The 16,670-nt window shown below is 26.1% G+C and overlaps 1 protein-coding gene across 1 annotated transcript in view; it reads right to left on the bottom strand.

Annotated features, from left to right (window-relative positions):
• LOC122536284 overlaps nt 1-16,670 on the bottom strand; it is a gene marked incomplete at both ends in the record, with an annotated part of 143,282 nt that overhangs the window by 113,946 nt on the left and 12,666 nt on the right. The gene's annotated exons all lie outside the window — the stretch shown is intronic.

The following is a 16,670-nucleotide window of genomic DNA, read 5'->3' as shown; positions in this document are numbered from 1 at the left end:
CTCCATAACATACACGAACATAGGAGGAAATGCGATGCGTAGAATAGTAAAAAGAATATTGTATGTACGGAGCGTATGTGAAAAATCATGACCTTGGCCAAGGTCACTTTTACGGCAACTCTTCTAGACAAATCACGTGATATGGCTATGATGGCAGTGACATTTATTTTTTTGATATATTATTATATTATTACTATATTATATTTTATATATTCTACTACTTACTATGTTTTATATATTACTATATATTATATATTTTATTACTTATTATATTTTATATATTTCATATTATTATATTATATATTATTCTATTTTATACATTTTACTACTTGTTATATTTTATGTATTATATTTTATATATTTCATAATATTATGCTATATATTATTATATTTTACATATATCATAATTATATTATTATATTTTATATATTTTACTGCTTATTATGTTTTATATATTATATTTTTTATTTTACATTTTATTACTTATTTTATATTATTATATTATATTTTATTACTTATTACCTATTTTACTACTTATTATATTTTATATATTTCATAATATTATGCTATATATTATTATATTTTACATATATCATAATTATATTATTATATTTTATATATTTTACTGCTTATTATGTTTTATATATTATATTTTTTATTTTACATTTTATTACTTATTTTATATTATTATATTATATTTTATTACTTATTACCTATTTTACTACTTATTATATTTTATATATTTCATAATATTATGCTATATATTATTATATTTTACATATATCATAATTATATTATTATATTTTGTATATTTTATTGCTTATTGTGTTTTATACATTATATTTTTTATTTTACATCTTATTACTTATTTTATATTATTATATTATATCTTATTACTTATTACCTATTTTAACATCACATTCATATCAACATCATAGCAGCAAAAATCACATTTTCTACCAATCTCCAGTGAAAATAGTTTTCCAAGAGAAGCATTATAGTGTTAATAAATATAAAATTAAATTAACAGAAATTGAAATTTAGTAGAACAAATTGTCATAGATATTACTTAGATTATTTAAAGCATTAAATAAAATTTTTCGAAAATTGTAAATGTAATTTAACATAGTGTTTGCAAGATATTTGACAGAAAATGATTGAAAAGGACACGTGCAGAATATCATTAAAAGAAAAAAATTGAATAAAATCTGATAATGAAACTATGAATGTAACATAAACTATATAAATTTGAAACAAAATTATTTTGACACGAGAAATATAATTACACTGTAAATTAGAAGCCTGCCTCACTATTACTGTAATATAGTTGTATTATAAATCAAATCGTGATAATCCGTGGTCAACCAAGTTTTGATTATCGAGATTATCTTATTTTCTTATGTTCACTAATAAATGTCCATATCTATCGATTCTCATCCTCTTCTCAAATTTTCCTCATTTATTATTATGAGTTATAATTACGTATTGCTGTCTTGACGCAAAAGCCCGATGCAAACAAGCGATTTTCTATTCTTCTGCTATTACGTAACGGTAAAATTGATATTATATAACTACAAAATAAAAATGATAAGAGATATCAAATGTCAACATTAGTTTAGAAAAATATTAAGCCTCTGAACTCAATTTGTTTTCAATGTTGTTGCGCGTCTAGTTGTACTTCTTTTAAGATAAATTAAGTAAATTAATGTATAACGATAAAATCCAATATTTTTTAATCCAATATTTTTTGTAATTTTTTTTTTTATTAGTGTGATAATTTTCAAAACAATTTTATTTTTAAGCAAATTTGTATTGTCACCTCCAGCGTGACATTCGAATGGTTATATTGTAAAATGTATACATGTGTATTCCAAGAAAAATTGAGAGCTCTTACTTCATATGAAGAAGATTACATCTTCTTCGGTTTGGATTATCCGTTGGAGTCAATTTATTATAAGCTGTTTACCTCCCGTCTGTTAATTGAAGTTCTACTATATCTCAATATCCTATCTGATATTAAATTCTATCCTATTTCATCTTCATATAATTTTGTAAAGTTTATCGTATGAAAGACAGAGATAACATAAATAAATACAGGAATATCGCTTAAATTTTTGTTTTTTATGGTACACACGATGAAAGATTATCGACATTTTAAACTCTTATTAACTCCATGAAAAAAATTTTCAAAACTACGGTGGACTTAGTGATAAAAAAAAATGTTTTGGTGTCCAAAAATTTGCAAAAATTCTGAGAGAAAAAAAGTTTCTTCACCTGTCAATCCCTTTTAAAATGATGTGAAAATATTTCTGAAGAAACGAACGCAGTATCATTAAAGTAATACAAGTTTCACGTTTTAAAATAAGTACAAAATTGACAAATCTATGGTTTCTTGTTAAGAAGTTATAGCAGTTAAGTGTCGACAATTTTTCCACTCGGATTAGTGTTTCTTCTCTCTCACGGTCAATAAAAAATCCTTTTTCATAGAGAACGCTCAGATAAATTGAATACGATTCTATTTAAAAAAATCTCTCCCACCATTCGACCATGTGATGTACACATTTATATTATTAATAATAATTTTTACAAAGAGTGCACAATTTCCATTTTCTGTTTAATTACCAATAGCAATTTTCTTCCAATAGCTTCTACTTCAGTTTCATCTTTAGTACATTCATCTACATTGGCAACTACAGGTATTTATTCAATAATTTGATATGAAAATTTATTAAACACAAAACATAAAAATTTAACTTTATTAATTTCTAGAATAACAATATTAATTTCAGAATTAATAGCTAACTTTGAAATAGATTTTTAAAAAATTATTGCTTTGTCTACGTTAAGTCAATTAGGGCTTATATTAAGAATTTTATCATTAGGATTAAAAACATGTTTTTGATGACTTCAATCATTCTGTCGTTTCCAATTAAACGGAACACTATTTGAGGGTTAAGAGGATTTCGAAGTAATCAGTCTAAGACTGCGAAAGGTTGAAAATAATTTGTGTTAATACCTAAGCAGGTTGTTATTAAGGAGTTTCTTAAGCAATTTCCGATAAAGCCCCCCCGTCCCCTAAACGAAACTTTGCAATCCAGCCTTCAGGAGAGAAAGTAAAAATCAACTTTAATTATTCTTCCCCTTCTACCATTCACATCTGACGTGATTATCGCGTGTTTAATACGTCGCGATTAACTATAAACAAGAGTGAGAAAACGGCGTGTTTTTATGTGGCTATTAATTTATGCGTGTTTGAATAATGTGCGTGGTTTATGTACGGTTTAATAAAATTTCAACTTTAATGCTTCATCTAAGAAAACGAATAAAAATGGAAGATACAGAGCTTCACATTTTTTTAAATGTAACATCAATTATGTTATCAATGCTGGTAAGATGATTTTAAAATTGGTAAATATGTATAGGGTGGCTACTGAAAAACTGAAGAGTTGGAAGAGTCTATATTTGTGAGCAGGAAAATGGTGGTCACCTGAGGAATGTTGTTTTTCACACATAATACTGAAAAAAACATCCACTAATTATATTCACTTTTATCCAAATGAAATAATAAAAGATTGAAAAAACATGTGTTTGTAAAAGTTATTTTTGTTTTATATCGTTCAGTATTTCAGTGAGCACCCCTGTACAAACACATGTTTTTTTAAATTTTTTAATTATTTTATTTGGAAATATAATTAATGGATTTTTTTCAGTATTATGTATTTTTAATCTTCAAGGGATGCTCTACAAGAAAAGAAAATAAAAAAGATTGAAAATGAACAAGTTGTGCCTTTGCAAATCCTTCAGTTTTTCAGTAGCCACCCTGTACATCCAGAGTAAATAAAAACTCTACTTTAGAGTAAAATGATCGATGCATTTTGAAAGTAAAGACTTCAGTTATGCTGAAGTAAAGGCTTCACTTTGAAATGAATATAGATTTTGATCCACGAATTTTATGAAACTGATATTATTTTACAGAATTGTAACAGTTTAGATACATTACTGTCCAAATATTAATGTAAATGCTATAACATGTACACATAAGAAGAACAATCAAAGGTTCCTCATTAACTGTGACTTTCATTAGAATTGAAGGCATTTAAATAAATTAGTTATACGGTATAAAATACTGTTCAATTTATGTGAATTACTAGTACCTCAAATTGAGAAATATTTTAATTTTTCAATTCGAATGAAAAAAATCTCTATATCTTATTGTTAGAAGGAGAGAGGGATATATGATGATGAGATAAAAAATATTGGCTATCACTGGTCTGTAGACTCTGCGCAAGTTAATAATAGAGACATGTTTAAGCCTCAAATAACAAAAAAATTCTATGATTCAAGCATTATATAAATATCAGGTGTTTTCCTCTTTGTAAATTCAAATAGGTATTCCGAACATAATTTTATCTTCTGTACAGTTAATTGTTTTACAGGAAATAATCAATAGGAACTAGTAATTTTGAAGAATGGATCAATTGTCCTTCAACATGAAAAAGCGATTAGATGATTAATCTAATCGTCACATTGGGTGGTTAAAAATTTCATCTCTTCTTTTAAAAAAACGTAGGAATTATTTTAAAAAAACGTACTGAAATTTTTCTTCCCGAAGAATTGAATACATACTTACATGTGTATATTTTATAAGTACGCTTATTTTATAGTACTTTTATATAGCACGCTTATTTTATAATACTTTTATATAGTATTTTTATAAAGTACGAAGTATTTTATAAGTAAGCTTCATATTTTGTAAATACATTGTCTAGAAGGAAATCAAAAATAAAAATCGCGAACCTATCAGATATATATATATATATACAATAAAAATTAATACAAAATACTGGTAATAATGAAAATGTAATTATTTGGACAAAAATGTACATTTTCTTCACAGACTTTTAAGCTGTTGAAATAAATATATATTCGTACATTTCAAGTTTAAAAAATTAAACTACAATTAAAAATGGAATGTACAAATTTTAAAAATGACTCCAATAGTATAATGCGGTTGTCAGGCAACATATATACATTGGAGACATTTTTAAAATTTGTACATTCCATAATTGTTTAATTTTTTAAATAATATTTATATATATATATATATATATATATATATATATATATGTGTGTGTATATAATAACGAAAATGAAATTATTTGGACAAAAATGTACACTTCTTTCACAGACTTTTAAGCTGTTGAAATAAATATATATTCGTACATTCCAAGTTTAAAAAATTAAACTACAATTATGGAATGTACAAATTTTAAAAATGACTCCAATAGAGCGCTTTTCAAGCAACATATATATATACATATATCGTGCGAAATCACAAAAATGCCGGGATTCCCAATAATTTCTCGAAAGAGTCGGGTTTCCCGAATGCGACAAGATTCTCGAAAATTTCATAAATTCTGAAAATCCCGAGAACTCGACATTTTAAAACACGCTTCAGTGAATATCGAGATTTTGAATATTGAATTCTGAATTTTCCGGTGACATTTTTAATCCCTTGCGCTGGCAACTGATTGCGCGGACCATAACGAGTGACCGAACCGTATACAATAATTTGTCTTTTTTCCTTTTCCTTTTGAACTCGTCGGTATGATATTACTGGATAGAAATTATTAAGAAGTAATAAACTTATCATTTGTTTCGCCTGGGTTTCATTTAAATATACTTAAAACTGAGAAAACAGTTGCAATTTTGGCGGCACGTCATTCCAGCGCAAGAGGTTAAATGATCTTCACGTTATTCCTTTCATTACATTACATTACATTTAGATAATTCTTTATGTTATCCTATAATCTTTACATTGAAAACATCTTAGAAAACAAATAATTTATTATATATAAATAAATAAATAATATATTATATATAATTTATAAAATAATCTATTATATTATTTAGGGTTTATATAATTCTCCCTTTAACTACTTTTACTATTTATATAATGAATTTCAACCAATAATAGTTTGTTTAATCGAACTGATCGACCAGAATTGATCAAAACAAACTAAGTTTGTGTAAATGTTTCAATTTTTCAAGAAAAGTGTAACAATTACAAGATACCATAGATTTCAATGGGCATTCGAAAATAAATGCATAAAAATAACAAAACTGAACCTGAATTGTTTCTACTATGATGACACATCTCCCTCTGACGTAATAAATCTCATTACATTTCCGTGCTAAATTACGAATAGTTTGCGACGAAAACAAATATCCCCCAAGCTCCGAATTATAAATGGCTTTCGAACGATTCGATGATGAATAATTTCATTATTCTGACAAATGGCTCGATCTCGTACACTTACGCAGTGCTTGATTTATCGACACAGCATACTGACGGTGACACTAACATAATGACAAGATTGGAGGATACTTTCGGCAAATATGAATGAAAATCTGATGAAAAATCGCGAAGCCAGGTATCCTGTCATATATGAATTGATATAGAACGAGAAGGAAACCCTCGAAGACTTCTTTTGTACGACTGAAAGAGAAACGAGACTGACAACGTGAAATTTCATTGAACATAATTTCAACGTAACTCGTAACACGTAACACGTAAGACAGATATAGAGAATGAAGTTAACTTTATTAAATTCTGTTTCGTTCTAAATAACTGCTCGAAACTTGCTGTACGATTCCTTTCTCACCGTTTCACTGAATTTTGAATATTGGAACTGAACGATGGAAATTTAAGAAATTTTAACATTTCGTCATTGAAATCAGACGAAATAAATTGTCATCTGATCTTTTTATCACGAAGTTGTAACAATTCAAATTTAAATTTTTCATCATTATTGGCTTCGATTATGCTTCTCACTGTATTTATTTTCAAAACGTGTAAGACTGTTTTGCTAAAATACTTTTTTGTGTAAGAAATATAATACGAAAATACTAGATAGTTAGGAGAATATTATACAGGGCGTCCATAAAGTCCTTTACAAAAAATTTATTACGAAGGAAAATGAAAAGACAGATAAGTGGAAATTACTACAAAATGAAACGTATATATTTAAGTTTTTTTTGCCTCATTTAATACACCTGTATATGGGCATTAGTTGCACAAGAAATGTTTTTACACGAAATAACTTACGAAAATATTAGATAGTTAAGAGAATATTATACAGGGCGTTCATAAAATTCCTTTACAATTTCAGAAATTTATTAGGAAGGCAAATGAAAAGACAGATAAGTGGAAATTACTAAAAAAAGGAACGTATATACTTAAGTTTTTTTTGCCTCATTTAATACACCTCTATATGGGCACTATTAGTTGCACAAGAAATGTTTTTACACGAAATACTAGATAGTTAAGAGAATATTATACAGTGTCCATAAAGTTCCTTTACAATTTTAAAAATTTATTACAAAGGCAAATGGAAAGACATAAGTGGAAATTACTACAAAATAAGATGTATATTTTTAATTTTTTTTTTTTTTTTGCTTCATTTAATACACCTCTATATGGGCACTATTAGTTGCACAAGAAATGTTTTTACACGAAATAACTTACGAAAATACTAGATAGTTAGGAGAATATTATACAGAGTGTCCATAAAGTCCGGTTACAATTTCAAAAATTTATTACAAAGGCAAATGAAAAGACAGATAAGTGGAAATTACTACAAAATAAGACGTATATATTTAAGTTCTTTCTTTTTGCTTCATTTAATATACCTCTATGGGCACTATTAATTGCACAAGAAATGTTTTTACAAGAAACTTTCCACAGAAATTATCATCTCGATCTCGCCTGATTTCATTTCGAGTTTTGCCGCAAATGGAACTTTCAACGAGATTTCCAACTTGAGTAATGGCAAAAAAACGTGGTCGCAAGGGACAATCAGAATGCTTCGTGATAACGGGTACAAATCCGACGCTACGCCAGCTTCGAAGATATATCGAGAAGATACGTAGCAAACTTACTTAGTGCGATAACTATGTACATATGCCAAACGTAACTTTGAACATTCGTAGCGGTGCAATCTCGGCAAGAAATTAAACCAGAGATTGCAGCTCATCGGAATTTAAAGAGAGGTCATACGTGGCCGTAATAATGGCCCTCGGCTTCATTATTTCGAGAGCAAGTACACGTGCGCTGGACACACGTACGGTTAATCGCAGGAAAATGAACTCCGGGGGCGCGTCGAACGGGTCTCTGTCTATTATAATTTAAGGGAAACTTGTTGATTCATCTTCGAAAGCGATAACGATTAACCCTGAAAGTGGTACCGTGAGGTCACGGGTGACTGCAGTTACAAAAGTTTACATTACCTAATTTTAATTTCGTAGTTTATACGAAAAGTTTCCTGACGAAGGTTCGTAATAAAATCAAATGAAACTGGAAAATTTCGAAATTATATTCCGAATGATTATAATTAATTAATTCTAAAATAAGTAATATTTTATAATAAATAATTAAATAATAAATATTTAATTAAATAAATAATTAGTAAATTACAATTAAGAAATAATTAATAAATTACAATTAATTAATTCTAAAATAAATAATTGTAATTACAGTTAATTCCAAAATAAATTTTTATGGCCTCGAAAATGTCCAATAGTACCAGTTAAAGCATTAACAAAACTATATTTCTTTCGTAATTTTTTTTTTTTGGAGGAATAAGTTATTCGTGCATTTAATATAATTTTTGAAAAATTTTCGTGCCTTTAAAAATATTTCTCTTTCCACTTTTCTTTAAAGAAATAAGTTATTTAAAATAGAAGATTCTCGTATACATTAGTCGCAAAATTTTGCGTACGTCTAAAAATTTCAAATAATTAAAGAAAAAGGAGAATATGAAACATTCCATAGACGCTAATTTATTTATTAGTTAAAATTATAGATACTCTGAGGAAATGGTAGCATTTTTCATATTTGTTCGCTGAAAAAATAAATTGGAAAAAAGGATTCACGAAGTATGCTACGTAATCATTATTGCTATATTATAAAACGTAATGTTTTTTAATATATAAATTAATAGTAATATAACGTAAATTATTATTATTATCGAGATTATATATTATAATATAATTATGTATGATTACAATTATAATACCATTCATTTTATCGTACGAAGATTTTCATAAAATCGAGTTCTTTCTGATTTGTTCTTTTAAATGTTTTAAAAATGGTCCAATTTTAAGTAACAAATTAAATAAGATCAATAAAATGTCCATACTACTTTTCTCTTTCTGTTTTATATATTTGAAACTTGACAGAAGCTCCATGACTGACTCTAGATACATTATTCATAAAGCAAAGAAAGTGTCGAAACGAGAGCGAAATTCGTATATAAAAATTCTCAAATCGTAGCGATAACATACAGTAGAACTTTCAATATTCGAACTAATAGAGAGACAAACGTGGTATGGAATGTTTGAATAATAGGACAACCACTTTTTTGATATTGAATTGCGCGTATTTAAATGGAGATTCAGAGAACTGTCAGTTTATTTCAATACTTGACAATGCTAAAAATTTTAGTCGTTCAATTGCTTAACTGTTTTTTAGCGTAAATAATTCTATATGGAACTACTTTCTTTTTGTATTCTGAATTGTCAAAATAATTCTTTGACACAACACACTTTCTTATCACTTTCGTTTGTGAAGAAATCGTCACTTATTAGAGAAACGTAGTTTTATTGCTAAAATAAAGTAATTTCTTACATTACATTATATTTATATATTATTACATTATATATATTTACGTATTATATATTATTTATTTTATAATTATCTTATATTATTTTATATATATATTATATTATATTATTTATATTATTTATATATAATATATATAATTATATTTATATAGATATATTATATTATATTTATATAGTATATTATTTTTTATATCCTTATTCCATCAATATTGTCTTTATTAGTAAAGTTTTATCTAGTAAAGTCTTATATATTATATATTATTTATTTTATTATTATTATCTCATATTATTTTATATATATATTATATTATATTATTTATATATATTACATACATTTATATATTATATATTATTTTTTTTATATTATTTATATTATTTACATATAATATATATAATTATATTTATATAGATATATTATATTATATTATATTTATATAGTATATTATTTTTTATATTCTTATTCCATCAATATTGTCTTTATTAGTAAAGTTTTATCTAGTGAAGTTTTATATATTATATATTATTTATTTTATTATTATTATCTCATATTATTTTATATATATATATTATATTATATTATTTATATATATTATATAATTTATATATTATATATTATTTCTTTTATATTATTTATATTATTTATATATAATATATATAATTATATTTATATAGATATATTATATTATATTATATTATATTTATATAGTATATTATTTTTTATATATTATTCCATCAATATTGTCTTTATTAGTAAAGTTTTATCTAGTGAAGTCTTATATTTCAGTACATTTTTTGCAATTGTAAAAAAAATATCAAACATATAATAATAATCACATAGATTTATATCATAGGTTAATACAAAGAAGCAAAGATATAAAAACATCAGTAAACAAATATTCGAGTATAACAAAATGTTCGAACAGAAAATTCGATTATTAGAATATTTAGACAATAGGTAAGGCCTTACTGTAACGAAAAATTAACGTAAAATTATGTTCGTATAAGGAGGAGTATACATATACGAAAATATCCACATACAATTATAGAATAAAATATTCATACAATAAATTTCCATGGTAAAACTCTTACGTTAATAAACTATAAATTACTGTAATAAAAAAATGAATAAATGATAGAATAACTTCAAAATGACGAATAACATAATTTCAAAGGAAACTAAACGTCTGGTTGTAATATTTAGTTATTTTCTCAATGAATAATTTTCATTTATTTCGAACTACTTTTTGTATTTCTAACAATGTCATTCCCAATGTTCATTCCAATACAAATACATTAGATTACGCTACGTGTCTCACTATGCTTTAATTAAATGTTTCCGTCAAAATAAATCATTTTTATTGTATAACTGACGTGAACAGGTAAATACTGTCATTACAGTTTTTCATTGCTGAGAAGAGTGAAGAACTCAATTACTAGAAGATACTATCATTGCAAAGTCTATCATTTTTGACAAGTTCGAAATCAATACTAATCATACAAGCTTTGTCATGTTGAGAAGTCTCAAACCTTAACATTCCAAAGAGAAACCAATCTTTCAATATGAAAAACTGATATAATTGAAAGTTGAGTAATCTTCGAAATGTGTACTCACTTTGAACTCCCATTGCATATGAAATAATTCTGCAAGAAATAATTTGTAAAATAATTTTCACATGTTCGAGATCTTTCGTTTGACATTTATACGAATATCTGCTTGCGACATCCGGAAACTCTTGAAACAATCTTCTCTAAATAACAACAATTGAATGACAAATGACGTCGGGAAATTCTCCGAGCCGAAACCTATACTCGCGCGCGTATTTTTCCACCAGGGACCTCGTAACAAGAACACAGCCATTACGCAAGCTCTGTCGTCATGGTGACAGCCAGGATATTACCGCGCGTGAAACGTCTCTATGATGTCCCATTGTGCTGTCCAAATAACTGCTAAATCCGGCTGTCTCTGCCACGACAGCTCGCGTCTCTTTTCGCAAGCGGATTTCGTTCGCGCTCAACGCGGAGACATGTGCAAGACGAGCACATTTCGCTTCACGATGTGCCTCCCGTGTATTGTTTTTAATCGTACGTTCATTTCTTTCGTTTTCCTTTTTTTTTTTTTCTTTTTTGCAATGTACGAGGTGTTTGCAATGTAAGAATTCGAATCTGATAAAAAGAAGGTATTAGAACTTGGAATTATTTAGTGTTTAGTGATTACAAGTAATTTTACTTTCAAGTGGCATCATTTCTAATCTTTTATTGTTGAAGCGAAATATTATAAGATAAAATATTGTTTATAATGTAATATATATTCTAATTTAAGTTGTAGGTAAGTTAAGTTGATTTTAAGTTAAGTTGCGTTTAAATTGAGATGTGTGTAAGTTAAGTTGGTTTTAATTTAAGTTGTGTGCAAGTTGTGTGTAAGTTAAGTTATGTGGAAATTAAGTAGTGTTGGTCTTAAGTTAAGTTGTGTTTAAATTAAGATGTGTGTAAGTAAAGTTGTGTGTAAGTTAAGTTGTGTGAAAGTTAAGTTATGTGGAAATTAAGTTCTGTTTAAGTTAAGTTGTGTTTAAGTTCAGTTGGTCTTAACTTAAGTTGTGTTTAAATTAAGATGTGTGTAAGTTAAGTTGGTTTTAATTTAAGTTGTGTGAAAGTTAAGTTATATGGAAATTAAGTTGTGTTTAAGTTATGTTGTGTTTAAGTTCAGTTGATTTTAATTTAATTTGTGTGTAAGTTAAGTTGTGTGCAAGTTAAGTTGTGTGTAAGTTATGTTATGTGGAAATTAATAAGTTAAGTTGTGGAAATTAATAAGTTAAGTTGTGTGAAAACTAAGTTATATGGAAATTAAGTTGTGTTTAAGATCAGTTGATTTTAATTTAATTTGTGTGTAAGTTAAGTTGTGTGCAAGTTAAATTGTGTGTAAGTTATGTTATGTGGAAATTAATAAGTTAAGTTGTGGAAATTAATAAGTTAAATTGTGTGAAAAATAAGTTATATGGAAATTAAGTTGTGTTTAAATTAAGTTGTGTTTAAGTTCAGTTGATTTTAATTTAATTTGTGTGTAAATTAAGTTGTGTGCAAGTTAAGTTGTGTGAAAGTTAAGTTATATGGAAATTAAGTTGTGTTTAAGTTATATTGTGTTTAAGTTCAGTTGATTTTAATTTAATTTGTGTGTAAGTTAAGTTGTGTGCAAGTTAAATTGTGTGTAAGTTATGTTATGTGGAAATTAATAAGTTAAGTTGTGGAAATTAATAAGTTAAGTTGTGTGAAAACTAAGTTATATGGAAATTAAGTTGTGTTTAAATTAAGTTGTGTTTAAGTTCAGTTGATTTTAATTTAATTTGTGTGTAAGTTAAGTTGTGTGCAAGTTAAATTGTGTGAAAGTTAAGTTATATGGAAATTAAGTTGTGTTTAAGTTATATTGTGTTTAAGTTCAGTTGATTTTAATTTAATTTATGTGTAAGTTAAGTTGTGTGCAAGTTAAATTGTGTGTAAGTTATGTTATGTGGAAATTAAGTTATTAAGAATTAAGTAAATTTATGTTAAGTTGAATGTATGTTCAGTTAAGTTAAATTGTGTTTAAATTAAGATGTATGTAAGTTAAGTTGGTTTTAAATTAAGTTGTGTGAAAGTTAAGTTGTGTGTAAATTAAGTTGTGTGGAAATTAAGTTGTCTTTAAGTTAAGCTGTGTATAAGTTAAGTTTGTTTTAAGTTAAGTTGTGTTTAAATTGAGATGTATGTAAGTTAAGTTGGTTTTAAGTTAAGTTGTGTGTAAGTTAGATTGTGTCTCGACAAATTGTTCGTCAGTTGTTGAGATGTCTGAGAAATGTTTTAACCCTTTCATTCTCAAGTTTGCAAATACATATGCGTTCGCTTGCATACAGCGATCATACATTTTTATTTCACATGTTTTTATCTTTAAACATCTCAATTACTTCAAACTGCACAATAGATTCGATTAAAATAAAACATTCATCTATACATCATGTAACAATAAATTACATTTCCATGCCATTGTATCATGTCATCCTAATTACTTATATTTTTGTAAGAGAAATGACTCTAATGTATCCTCTTAAATAAAAAAAATCTTTAAATATTTTTATAACTTTATCATTCTATAAAAAAGACATATATATGTGTGTATATGTATATGTACATATATGGACTGTTTTCCTAGAACAGAAAACTTAAAGGTAAGGAAATATCTGTTATATCAGAACTAATTGAAAATTTCAACAGTTTCATTCAAGCCCTGCTTCTGACACTTCACCAACTGAAATAATTTTGAAACCACATTGAAAATCTACATATCGTAAGATATTAGCTACTTATTAGACACAAATATAGAAACTCGAAAGTATAGAAAATTCGTAACTGTTAAACTTTCAATGGAATTATACTAGGCGTTCATTATTTGCATAACATGCCATAGTATATTCCTGTATTTATCTCGTTTTAAAAACTTGTTTGTCATTTAAATAGATAAGAAGACTTTGGTTTTACTCGTAAATAAAACGGGACGTCAATCGAATATAAATAATCACGCGGTCCACTTTCCGACGTTTATCGTGTCATTGCTATCTATGAAAGATGGAACACACGAAAAGTCGATATGTCGTGGCTTGAGCATCGCGCAGGCGTTCTTATGGGAAACATCTCTCCGCTTTTTCTTTTTCTTTTTTTTTTCTCTCTCGCCTCGAATTTCGTCGGTAATTCATTCTGTTGTGAGGCCCATGGAGTGGAAAAGAATTTGTCCGGATGCTTGCCATCGATCTGGATGACGAAGTGTTGAAGCGGTTCTTTTATTTAATTGGACGAATCGATGTTCTTTATCCTCGTGTATGGGGTAAGTGTACATGTTCCTCAACAGACGATTCTATCACGAGATTTTCTTTCCTGAAGAAATCTTCCACTACGAAATAAAATTCGAAAAATTATCCTTAGCACTTTGATTGTTAGATTTGATAAAATTTTGATAATTGTATAGTTGGTATAGTGAACAGTGATGTGAATTTTGCACGAACTACTGCAGAAAATTCAAAGAAATAATTTTATTTCTAAACTGACAACGCAAAATTCTCAGGAACTTTGTAGTATTGTTAAGTCTATAATATTATTCACAGATATCAAGCTCGTATCGTAGCGTAGGAACAACACTTAAAAGTGAGGAATTAAAAATACTATACACTACTATATTACTGCAATCAAATTGAGGAATTAAAAATATTATACACTACTATATATTACTATATTACTATAACTATACATGTAATAATTATTTAACATAAAACACAAGTTATAATTTCTTAATATATTACTATAATTTTATAGTATAACCATACTACAAGTATACTATAACATATAATAATATATATAATAACATATGTAATAATTAAAAATAATAAATAATAATATATAATATAATAAATAAAATAATATATAATAATACGTATAATATACTAATAATATATACTAATAACATATAATATACCATACCATGTATATTACATTACTATATAAAATATAATTTTATAGTATATTACTATTACTATACTTTACATTACTATACTATATAAAATATAATTACATTACTATATAAAATATAATTTTATAGTATATTACTATTACATATAATATAACTATAATATATTAATAATATAACATATAATATATTATAACATATATTACTATAAAAAATATAATTTTATAGTATATTACTATAACATATATTACTATATTCTATAATATAAAATTACTTAGCACACGATCAAAAAAACATGAAAATATTTAATTACACCGATACAATTAATTTCATAATACAATTAATTTCTAAGTGTTGTAATGGAAATATTTGTTATAACTTCGTTATATTTAAACGTTTGATGTATTCTATGTAACATTTTTTTCTTCCTTGTAGATTAAATCATTGCAGTTTGGGATAATTTGTATATCACTGACACTTTTTGAACTGACTTTTATCAGAATTAATATTTATAATTTTAAGATACACGGATAGAAAAATATTCGAATAATAAATAATATGAAATTACGAATAAATTCTCGAAGAATTTCAAGAAAATACGTACGCCATTTATAATATTTGATACAAACGGAGGACTCTTCGACGATCGATCGCCTCATGAAAGAATAATCCTCCCATGTATTAAACCCACTGTCAACCACAGGGGAAATTCCAGAACAATTTGGGGTAGTTCGCTATATGGTGGATATTGAGAGGATAAGTGAAGATTTGAATAACGAGTATCATAAACAAGTGTTGGTAGAAGATCTTGTGCGGGTATTTCATGCTTAAATTAACCGAAGGTTTTCAACAGAAATTTCTATTTCAATAAAACTGTTTCATTTTCACATTATTTTAATGAAATTGTTTACTTATCATAGTATAAAATCTTTCAACTATTCGATTTAGAGAATGAGCCATCGAAGTCAACATCTATCGAATTTGAAATATATTATATGTAATTTAATAAAAATCGAACATCAAATTTTAGGAGGTCAAAAGTTTTCTTCAAACCCATTATATTTAGTTTTCAGACTGTAAACTATTACAACAATTCATAGTATTTTCGAGAAGAAAAATGTCTTCACTTTCCCACCTACGTAAAAATATCTCCCATATGTAAAAATATCTTGGAATAAAATAAATGATGTATTTTGAAAGTAAAGGCTTCAAGCTTTAAAATAAATCCAGGTTTATTTTTATATTTTTCTACGAAGTTTTTTTTTATTTCCTTTCCACGAAATTGTAACAGTTTAAATATTTAATGAGTCACTGTAACTTCCATTTAGAAATAAATTAGTACCTATAAAATATCTAAAACCTTCGTTATTTTCTCAGATTATGTATAACTTTAATTAAAAAATAAATTAGTGTCTTTAAAAGACTTGGATATTCGTTCAAAAAAAAAAAAAAACATGAAAATTTTTATTTTCAATTAAATAGAATATTAAAATATAAATTTTTT

The sequence above is a fragment of the Frieseomelitta varia genome, unplaced genomic scaffold (assembly GCF_011392965.1).
Source record: "Frieseomelitta varia isolate USP_RPSP 00005682 unplaced genomic scaffold, Fvar_1.2 scaffold_818, whole genome shotgun sequence".
Lineage (NCBI taxonomy): Eukaryota > Metazoa > Arthropoda > Insecta > Hymenoptera > Apidae > Frieseomelitta > Frieseomelitta varia.
Note: the sequence above shows the minus strand (reverse complement) of the source record. Positions and strands in the feature narration are given on the sequence as shown.